This window comes from Nannospalax galili, unplaced genomic scaffold (assembly GCF_000622305.1).
Source record: "Nannospalax galili isolate Female #2095 unplaced genomic scaffold, S.galili_v1.0 scaffold305, whole genome shotgun sequence".
NCBI lineage: Eukaryota > Metazoa > Chordata > Mammalia > Rodentia > Spalacidae > Nannospalax > Nannospalax galili.
In genome coordinates, this window is record NW_008356258.1 from 8,681,425 (window position 1) to 8,692,101 (window position 10,677).

The 10,677-nt window shown below is 33.6% G+C and overlaps 1 protein-coding gene across 3 annotated transcripts in view; it reads left to right on the plus strand.

The window, feature by feature from the left end:
- Gria2 (glutamate ionotropic receptor AMPA type subunit 2) overlaps positions 1-2,739 on the plus strand; it is a 146,419-nt gene extending 143,680 nt beyond the window's left edge. For 2 of the 3 annotated variants that reach the window (XM_008854310.1, XM_008854311.1), the window contains exon 16: positions 153-2,739. The gene's annotated coding sequence lies outside the window, so the exon portion shown is untranslated. The remainder of the gene's footprint in view (positions 1-152) is intronic. The other variant, XM_008854312.3, reaches the window with a different exon arrangement.
- The last annotated feature ends 7,938 nt before the right edge of the window (positions 2,740-10,677 follow it).

Here is a 10,677-nt window from a genome sequence, read left to right on the forward strand (position 1 = left end):
AGTTCAGCTTTGCACTGTTCGCTTTCATTTGCTAGAAGCTTTCAGATACAAGTAAACTTTTCAAAACAGCACCGCCTTTACTCTGGATGCCTATGAAAACCATAACGTATGACTCTGTTTTTTTTCTTTCTTTCCCTCCTCTCTCATTTAAGATGACCTTGAGTGATGCCATGAGGAACAAGGCAAGGCTGTCAATTACAGGAAGTACTGGAGAAAATGGACGTGTTATGACTCCAGAATTTCCCAAAGCAGTGCATGCTGTCCCTTACGTGAGTCCTGGCATGGGAATGAATGTCAGTGTGACTGATCTCTCGTGATTGATAGGAACCTTCTGAGTGCCTTACACAATGGTTTCCTTGTCTGTTTATTGTCAAAGTGGTGAGAGGCATCCGGTATCTTGAAGGCTTTTCTTTCAGCCAAGAATTCTTAAGTATGTGGCGTTCACCTTCAATTGTAAGAAAGATTAATTCAACACAGAGCATCCTTTTCTACTCTGAATTACAGACGACGCGTGGTGGACATGCACAGCTAACATGGAAGTACTATCATTTAACTGAAGTCTTTGTACAGACAACAAGCCCGTTTCCGCAGCCACTATTGTTAGTCTCTTGATTCATAATGACTTAAGCACACTTGACATCGTAAGAAGGGGTCTCAAACAGTACGAACAGTGCATGCTGGTAATGGCATTTAAAATAAAAAAAAATATTTTTAGGTATTTTCACAAACTGGCTTTTAAATAAATTTGCTTCCATACAGGTTGGATTAGACAAAAACAGTCAAACTCAGTGAGAAAACGATTGAAAAAAAGGCTCATGGTATCAGTTCCGTATTTTTCAAAGCCAAATATGTAAATGCTGAGGAAGGAAACAGAGAAAATTCCAGTCTTGTAATTTAATATTGTTATTAAAACTTTAATGTATCTTATTCTTTAACATTTGGTGTTAATATAAAACTACTTGGCAATGCTTGACATTTGAAATAAACATTTTTCTATCGTTTTATTTGCAAGTGGTCCAATTAATTTTACTTAGCTACAGTTTGGTCATAAATACAGTGAGTTTGAAGACACTGGTATTGTGTTGTTAGATCCCAAAGAAAATGTCACTCTTTAAAAGGAAGACAGAGTTCTTTATTTCAGGTAGGAACTTGTTCCCCAAATAGTACATCTGAAACTTTTTTATATGCCATACTATATATAATGAAATACTTAAAAAGCATTTAGTCTATGTAGATAAATGCTTATAGGTTTAAAAAGCTGATATACAAACAAATACCAGACTAGGCAAGGTTCCACTATTTAAGTGTTTAGGCTTGCAGAGGAGCAGTTTTGACTTTAAACAAAGTCAAAAAGGCCTGGAAAACAGCCCTTGACATAATTACACATTGGCCAGATTCTATAAACAAAGCCTAAGCTTTTATTTTTTAAATGTTAGTAGCTGATATATGTTCTCAAACACCGTAGTCATCCACCATATAGTTTCCTTACATTTCCATCTGCAAAATCAACCGTAATATATCCTACTGTTTTAATGCCTCAGGAGGAATGGGTATTTTAGTATACCTACTTTGGGTAGTATCCCATTTCTGTAACTTTTGACTAAAGAGACTATCTTCCTCTAGTTTCTAAATTTATCTATCGTTTCCTTCTTAAAATGACTTTAATTTCCATTCATGTCCTCCAAATAAAATTGCTTTAGGGTTAAAAGAAACTTACATCCAGTATTTACTCTAAAGATTCACATTCTTATTTCTTTCTGCATAATCATCTCTTTGTAATATTCAGCATCTTCCCAAGTGCTTTTTCAAGCACTCTTACTAGTTAGTTTCCAAGAATGAAAGTCGGTAGGATTTGAAAGCAACCACTTGCATTCTACATGGTAGCATGTGGTTTCCTGATAGTCTTTACTGAAGTTTGCTGTCCCTTCTCACAAATTCCAAGACAACACAATATAATTTTAGGACATATTTCCTCATCAGGGATGTTGGAGGTACATTTTAAGTCTCAATGATAAATGCCAGAATGACCAAATTGCAGACTAATTGTTTCCATATTGTACTTAAAATGAGTTTTTAAAAAGATGAATATATAAAATCAATGCTATTTATTGTACCTCTGGGCCTATTCTTCCAAAAATTAAGCTTATCAATTTTTCTCTGTCAAGCTTGAACTAATGTAAATAATTCAAATAATGTAAAGTTATATTTTCATGTTTTTATAGATATGACATGACAAGAATACATAATGTAAGAGTATCTCAACTATGGATAATGTTGATTGGATAATGCACATCTCAGTTACAAGCAGTAATCCTAGTTCAATATCCATGTAACGGTGCATCAGTTTATTGCTATATAGATGTGTCTGTGTGCATATAAGTGATAAGTGGTCAAACAAGAGTGATGACAGTTGTCTAAAGGTTTTTTATTCATTTTATATGTACTGTTATGGAAAGACCAAAATGTTTATGAACTATTCTTGTGTAAATTTACAAATGTCCTTTACTGTACTTTTTTGTTTACAGTATAGTACCTTATTTTCTGATGTGTCAAGTGGGTGTCAAGCTCTAAGGAGACTTACACTTTCTACAACTTCTATTGAAGATATTGGGATTTCCAATTTTTCATGTGTACTGTGTCAGAAAATGCTTTTGATTTTATTCTTAAATCTAACATCAGACGGCTTTTTCGGAGTGTTGTAAAAATTTCAATCGTACATAAAATATGTTCTTACAAAAAGCCAAGATTTTTTTTTGTTTTTACTTAATAGTACATCAGTCTAATAATGAGAAACCAAAAAAAGTGTATCTTAAATTATTCCAAAATAAACCCAGATGTTTCTAGTGAAAGAAGGCATCTTTGTTCAGTTTATGTGAACTAAGTACAAGCGAAATAAAGTAAAAATATTTTTATTTAAGGTAAAATGATTAGCAATTCTAATATCCCACACCTATAGTCATTATGTGTTTTAGGCCGGTATAGAAATGTGGTTATTGATTAAATCACTTATTTTTTGATATACTCCACTAGTAAAATACCACGCAGTCTGATTGTCAGCCATCCTACTCTGCCCTGTCTTCTCATCTGCTATGGTAGACACATTAAAGGCAGAAACATAACTTGCTTCCAACTTTCTATGGTTATTTTAATTGTCCATTTATTTTTTTTACCGGAAGAAAAACTCTTGACATTTGAATTATTTTATACAAAGCTGATCATTTTATTAAACACCCAACCCTATTTTACATGTACTCTAAAGTTATTCTTCCATTAAGCTCTCCAAAATTGCACATTAGAGTCTATTCTAAATTTTTTATGTTTAAATATATCTAATATTTAGCATATGAATATCAGGATGAATCTGCTTCAAAAATGTAAATTTAACTTCCAAAGCTGGAACTACTATGAATATTTTGGTGATCATGGTAGTAAACAGAAAAAATAAAGATTGTTTTAGTAATGACTACTCCTGCGGAATGACCTCCAGTACTAAAGATTGATAATATGTTTTATATAAACTCTTTGAATTCATTAGAATTTAAAACTATGTGATTTTCTGCCCTTTCTTTCCTTCATCCTGGAGGTGTTTGTCTGTCAAATACAGAAAGATAACTCAAGTCCACCTCGTGGGATGTATTTGCTCTGCATTTACATTCATTTTCTGCTGGCAAAGTTATATGTTTCTTCTTGATAGTCCACTAGTCTGACATGTGAAAGAAAGTGCATTTCAGGCAAATATACCTTTAATCACATGAAATAAGTAGGGGTTTTGATTGAATGACTTGTAAAAATTGTTAATACCTCAATATTAGTTTGTAATTTATATACTATGTGTAGCAGAGTAGTAGCTTTGGGGAATTTAGTAAATGAGCTTTATAAACTTCCATGAATGGACTGCCAAGAAGCTTTTAAAGGAAGCTTCAGAAAGATAGATATGTCCTTTAAACTTGGAGCAAGTGTTCAAGGTGTTCTAACACTTCAAGCTCATTTATTTTATATCACCAGCATGAAAGATGGTAAGTATGCATGAACCGCTGCGCTACTCAGAATGAAAATTAGAGGGAACATTAGATGTTTTTTTAAAAGTTGTATGAATCTTTAAACAAATGTTTAGCTTGTTGTTTGGTTAAACCATGGCATAAGGAATTTTATTAGATACTAGATAAATTATACTTTATTTTTGTTTTAAGAGCAACTCATAGACATACATGACACTACGAGTACTGAGCATTGAAATATATTTATATGAACATGATAACTAACCTAAAATGCCATAAGTTCCAAGGAACACAGGACTGTGCCCAGAGCAAACTTGGATCATTAAGAATTTGTGTATGCTTTCTTTCCTGTCTCTATTTAGTCCCTTCTCGCGTTACCATTTTACCTTCTTTTTGTGCCCTTTTTCATTTATTAATCTCAAAATAGCATCTCAGTGTTTGGTTTCATTTCTCTCTCTCTCTCTCTCTCTCTCTCTCTCTCTCTCTCTCTCTCTTTTGTGCCTTTTTTCATTTATTTATCTCAAATTAGCATCTCTGTGTTTGTTTCTCTCTCTCTCTCTCTCTCTCTCTCTCTCTCTCTCTCTCCCCTCCTCTCTTTCTTTCCCCAACCACTGCCCCATATCATCCATTTTTGGCTTGCCTTCCACAAGAGATTTTGCTTTGAGGGTACATGGAATGCAGTTTAATTTGTCAAAGACATGATTGATGCTTTCGAGGCCTTCTTAATGACTATAATAAATGACTAGGTATATCATGAACGAAATAAAAATTTCCTGCTGAGCTCCATTCCTTATTACTCATGTATTTGGTCCAACCTTTACTGATTTGTTATCTTCCTCCATGTACTTAAAGAGCTCCACAACGTCTCTAGTTTCTGTAGTGAACTGGAGGCTTGCTGACGAAGGAGGAAGATGACACCCCCTCTTACGATCTTTGCTTTCACACTTCTGTAAACCACGTCACAATCACCACAGCCAGTTCTCAGTTTTAACCTCACTCTCTATCATTTCTAGATCCACCCCCCGTCCTTCTTTACTAAGTACAAGCTAATTTTGTTATTTCATAGCCAATTTCCTTTTTTGGATATGCATAAACTCATTATTTAATTATTTACTTAATTATGCCTGAATTTAATGAATAAATTTGGTCACTTTGCTTTCTTTCTTTTTCCTTTCAGGTTAATGTGCCAATTTCATTTTACTGTAAATTGGAATGTGGGGGAGTGGATTAAACTCTTGGGAGGGAGTCAAATCCAGGACTCTAGCTTTTTCTTCCCCTTTCCTTCCATCTCTGTGTGTCTCCTCAACTGGAGTATGTGGATGCTAGGACAGTTTCCTGGAATGATGAAAGTTGATATGATTCTTAAAGACAGAATGAAAAATTGCCTCTTTTTAAAATGATGCTTGAAGAAACAGTTTCATATATGGGAGATCCATTTCGTGCAGAAAATGCTTTTGATATTCAACTATAAGTTTGTTTCATTGACTTAAAATGCTAATCAGTTTTATTTTAGAACATTCATGCTTTAATTAACTAAGTTACTCATTTCATATGAGAAATGCTTACTGAATCATTACTGAATATTTATCAAGGTAAGGGCTAAATCTGAAGCCTCTGATCTCAGGAAGTTTCTTTAAATCATGTTCTCATTTATCCCAGTCACTTAGAAATCACATGAATTCTGTGTTATTCTGTGACAATTAAGAATGTCATATTTCTGTCCACCATTTTTTATGAAGCCATTTATACTTTAATATAGGACAGAGATCTGGTAACATTCATCAAAAATTTTCTCTACTGAGATTCATATTTTGCTCTCTAAAAAAAAAACATATATTGTGTAAGTTGTTCCCATATAGCCAATATTTCTATCTCTATACTCAAGGGGTCAAACTAAATTCATCAACAAATACCACAATTTGATGACATGAACTACTGCCTCCTAAAAATCTTAACTTAAAAGTACCTAAAATTCATTTCTTCAGAGAGCATTCATTTCATATAAATTTTGAGGAATTTTGATGCTACAGTGAAGAAGCATATTTTATTCAAATCACAACTAAAATTTATAAAGCATGTGAGTAATTTCTCCACCAAAGACTGATCAATTCTGAATAGAGTATTGCAAATACTTAAAGTGAATATCAGTATTTATTAGTTTATTTGATTTCATTTGCATTAATTGCACAGAAACTCAATAAAGATAGTTTGCTTCAGATGAGAAAGGCTTTAGACTTCGCAGTTTCATTGAATTTCCTTAAAAATGCATTTTTGTGCTAGGAGTATAGATGTTAAATCCATAGTATTTAAATATCATCCCCTATTGTGTCACTAGTATAAGTAGGCAAAAATCACATTTGGTAAACATTAGAATCAAACTCAATTACAAATTAATTGATGCATATTTTCCATTTATTTTTATTTAACTTTTGATACTATAATTTATAGTTTTTTTCATACTTTTCAAACGTTTATTTTCTCAGCACCTTTGGTCAAAAGTTTTCTGGTACACAAAAACCTCATGTGTTTATAGGGATTTTATATATAAGCTTTTGGATATGTTTGATTCCTATATAAACACTTTTTTGCAAATTCACATATTTCAAAGGAAAGAACCCTATGAAAATGATTTGCAAGTTTCTTGAAATAATTATGTAGAAGCATGTAGAAGAATATATGTATATTCTATATAATTATGTAGAATAATTATTTAGAAGACTGTATTATTATCAGCTAATATTCTTACTTTGCCTCTCTCTGTCTTCTACCCCTTATTGGCTCCAAATCAGAACATTTTGGATGGTCAGTGAACATATTACAGAACAGCTTTACTCAATTGTGGCTTTCAATCGGTGTGTCAGGTCATTGCACAGACTTTCTAATCATAGATGATACACCGCTCTGCACTTCCTTCTTGCAAATCTGTGCCTTAGTTCTCAGTGGAGTGGACACAGATGATCAGTGTTCAGCTGCCATTTTTTACTTGGGGCTGTTTTTAAATTAAAATGCATTTTTGGATTTGTAATTGTATTTAGTCTGTATCTTAAAGGTTGTCACGTCTGTTTATATGCATTGCTGTGTCAGTTATTTGTGTTAAAGAGATAAACATGTTTGTTCTATTTAATTTAATGTTGGTGTTCTGTGTGTGTATGTTCATATGTGTATTAAAAAATTCCACATCCTTTATGGTATTTATTCTGATAATTATTTATAACATTGTTAAAATGTTAAAATACCCTCTTAATTTCTAAGCTCAAAGCATGTTAAATTATTTAGAATAAATTATTATGATTGATTTAAAAGGGCTTTAAAAAGTCAAGTAACCATAGAAGTTGAACATATGACTCAAACCAAACCCAAGTCTCAAATACCACATTATTATCTTTAATTGAATTTATTTTAACATTTAATTATTCAAAAGTAAATTTGTAAGAGCCATAGTTTACAATTAGCTATCAAAGTAGCTCAATAAAAGAAAGACTTTTGGAGTCACAGTTTCACTGTGTTTCATCATTCATTATTTTCTTCAAAAAAATGACAATGTGTGAGAAACAAAACTGTGCATCAATTTCAGAAGTGGTTCTGAAAAACTTATACACAAGTATCTGAATATTTTTCAAATTTCAAAAGATAATGAGTTACCAATTTAGCTTTCAAAGCCTGATAGTCTTTTGCAGGATAGCAGTCTCCTGATGATCTTCTTCCTGAGCACAGGCAGGTAAAATCATGGGCCAGCTGCAGGGAACTCACAATTGCATAGATATAACTGGAGAAACTGGATAGTTAATACTAACACAAGTTGAGATGTTTTCACTACATGTATTATATGCACATGCACTTATTAACATAATGAAAGCAATGACACTTAAATATTTAATCATTTAATCTAGTGATTAGTAAGAAAAGACACATGCCTATCTTTGTTTAATAGATACATAAAGTTTACTTTTGGAAAAGGTGGGTTTACCTGTGCATGAGTGAACATTTTGAAAATGTTTTTAAAATAAAAATACAAAAATGACTTAGACCATAGATCAAGTTTATAATGTCAAATATACATTGTAATGTTTCAGTTTATCATTTATAAATATACTAATTTTAGCTGTGTTAGGTTTGTAACTTCTGTAAAGTTACATGTAAAGTATATATCACTAAGTCAAATTTTTTACATGTATAAGTATGTTGCCTGCATGTGTGTAGGTGCACTCATGTTGTGCAGTACTCACAGAGGTCAGAAGAATGTGTCATATCCCCTGGTACTGGAGTTACTGTTGTTAACTGCCATGTAGTACTAGGAATTGAACACGGGTCCTCTGCAAGAGCAGTCAATGCTCTTAACCACTGAGTCATCTCTCCAGCCACACTGTCAAGTTTAAATCAGAGCAAAAGTCATGTATTCATGTGACACTCTGCTTAGACAACATTCTTACAAGTCCCACATAATCATCTATTCTATTGTCATACTATCCTTTCCAATACAATGACAGAACAAGAAACCATTATCTACATGTAAGACTTACCGTTTTATGATGGAAACATATGCATGCTTTTTCTATTTTTGCTTTCTCTGTTCCATCCTAAGCTTTGTGTTAGTAGGTCTCATCCATCTATCCATCCAGCCAGCCAATTCTCCTGTACAAAAGTATCAACATGACAAAGATTACTTAGTCTTATTTTTTTCCATCCTAACTATGAGTCCCTATAAGAATCTTTCTCACACATAGATTCATAAAAGTCTAGTAATCTGTTATATAGCACTGGGAAATTTTTACTCCCATATCCAGTGTACTCTAAGAAAATCTGATTTTATATAATTGGTGTTGTTCAAATGTTGAACTTTGTGGAAATCTGCCTAATACAGCAATGCTGCTATATTCTAGTGATTTGTTTAAATATCAATTGCTCTTATTAAAATATAAGCACCATGAGACAGGGAATAAATGTGTGTTAATCATCTGTGAGCTCTTAACACATTTTTGGAAATGGTAAAACAGCTTTACAATTAAGCACAAATTCTTTGCCACAAATGTGAAGTACATTCTATTGTTACCATTCGCTCCCATTTTACAAATAAGAAATATGAGGTACAAGGGCACCAAGTAGTTAAATTATTTGCTCCATGTCATAGTAAGAGGCAAAATATAATTTTGTGCCTGGACATGTTGATCGCAGAGCAGCACTTGAAACCCTCACTTGAGGAACATAGTTCACATTATTTTAAAATGCAAATGACAGAAACATATCCAAGGGCATAGTTATAGAAAGCATTCACACATCACTGAAGAAGTAATAAAGAGAAGATGGTATTCAGTGCCATCTCCTGGAGATAGCACTGTGTGTGGCCCGGAAGTCTTTTAAGCCATTTCTGCTAGAAAGAGTTCCCTGGCAGGTATGTCCCAGATAAAATGAGGAATTGATACACCGCCATCTGAGGAGAGCACATTGCACTAACCACACACTGTTGATTGTGGAACCACAGTCAAACTGCAAAGGAAATGCACAAATTTCAATAGAGATAATTAGTTTCTACAAACAAATGACTTTTATAGAACGCTTTTTTTTAATTTTTTTAATTTGTTTTTATTGGATTATTGTGTATTTCATACAGAACATCTCAAACAATCTTAATCATCTTTATACTCCAGTCCCCACTGGCACCTTCTTATAGTCATCCCTCCCCACAAACTTGAGCCATATAATCTGTCATCCTTGTTATGGCCCACTGTGTCAAGTCAGTGTCCCCAGAAGTACCACAGTGCAAGTCTATCAACTGAAGTCTAGTCAGCCTATTTAGAGTCCCTTGTTTTAAGAAGATCAGCTCTTCTTCACCTAGCAATAATCAATTGCCAATATTTCTTCTGATAAGATTGGGGTCTGCTGTTCATTTTCCCAGTTCTATGCTGTGTTTTTGTCTGACTGAGTTTGCATGGGACTTGTTTATGCTGACACCATTGCCATAGAATCATATGAGCAGGTTCCCAGGAGCTTGTTCATATATGGTCATGCACCTTATCTCTGGCTCTTACAATTTTTCCTCCCTCCCTTCTGGGTGGGTGAAGTTTAATATAGGAGTCCTGTCCAAGGTCCAGAATTCTGCAGACTCTTAATCTCTATGTTTTGGCCATTTGTGACCTTTTATATTCCTGGCCCTCTGTTGCATGAGGGAGCTTCATTAATGAGAATTGACATATTAATTAGTGTCTTCTTCTTTAATCCTGTTCTATTCTGTGCATCTTAGGTGTAGAGGTTGCATTGTAGATGTGTTGCTTAGGTCTGGGCAATTCATCCAAAATGTCTGTGTGTGACCAATTGTGGTACTTGGTAATAGTTTCCAACTAGCACAAAATAAGATTCTTTAATGAGTGGTGAGTGAGATATTTGTCTGTAAATATAAGGATACATATTTTGCACATAGTAAGAAATTCCATTAATCTAGGGGTATGACAGTGTTGGGGTTTTCTTTAAGATATATGACCACTCCAGCCATGTGTATTAGGTTATGTTTACAGTATCACACTTGAGTTTCCTCCCATTGAATGGCTTTTTGGTCAAATTAAGTAGCTACTCATTGGCCCCAAGATAAAAGTACTCTACTGTACCAATGTTGTATTCTGTGCTGGCCATTGATGTGGTCTTGAAGCTGGTGTTGGACCATAGATTAATGCTTTTCTTTGGCACA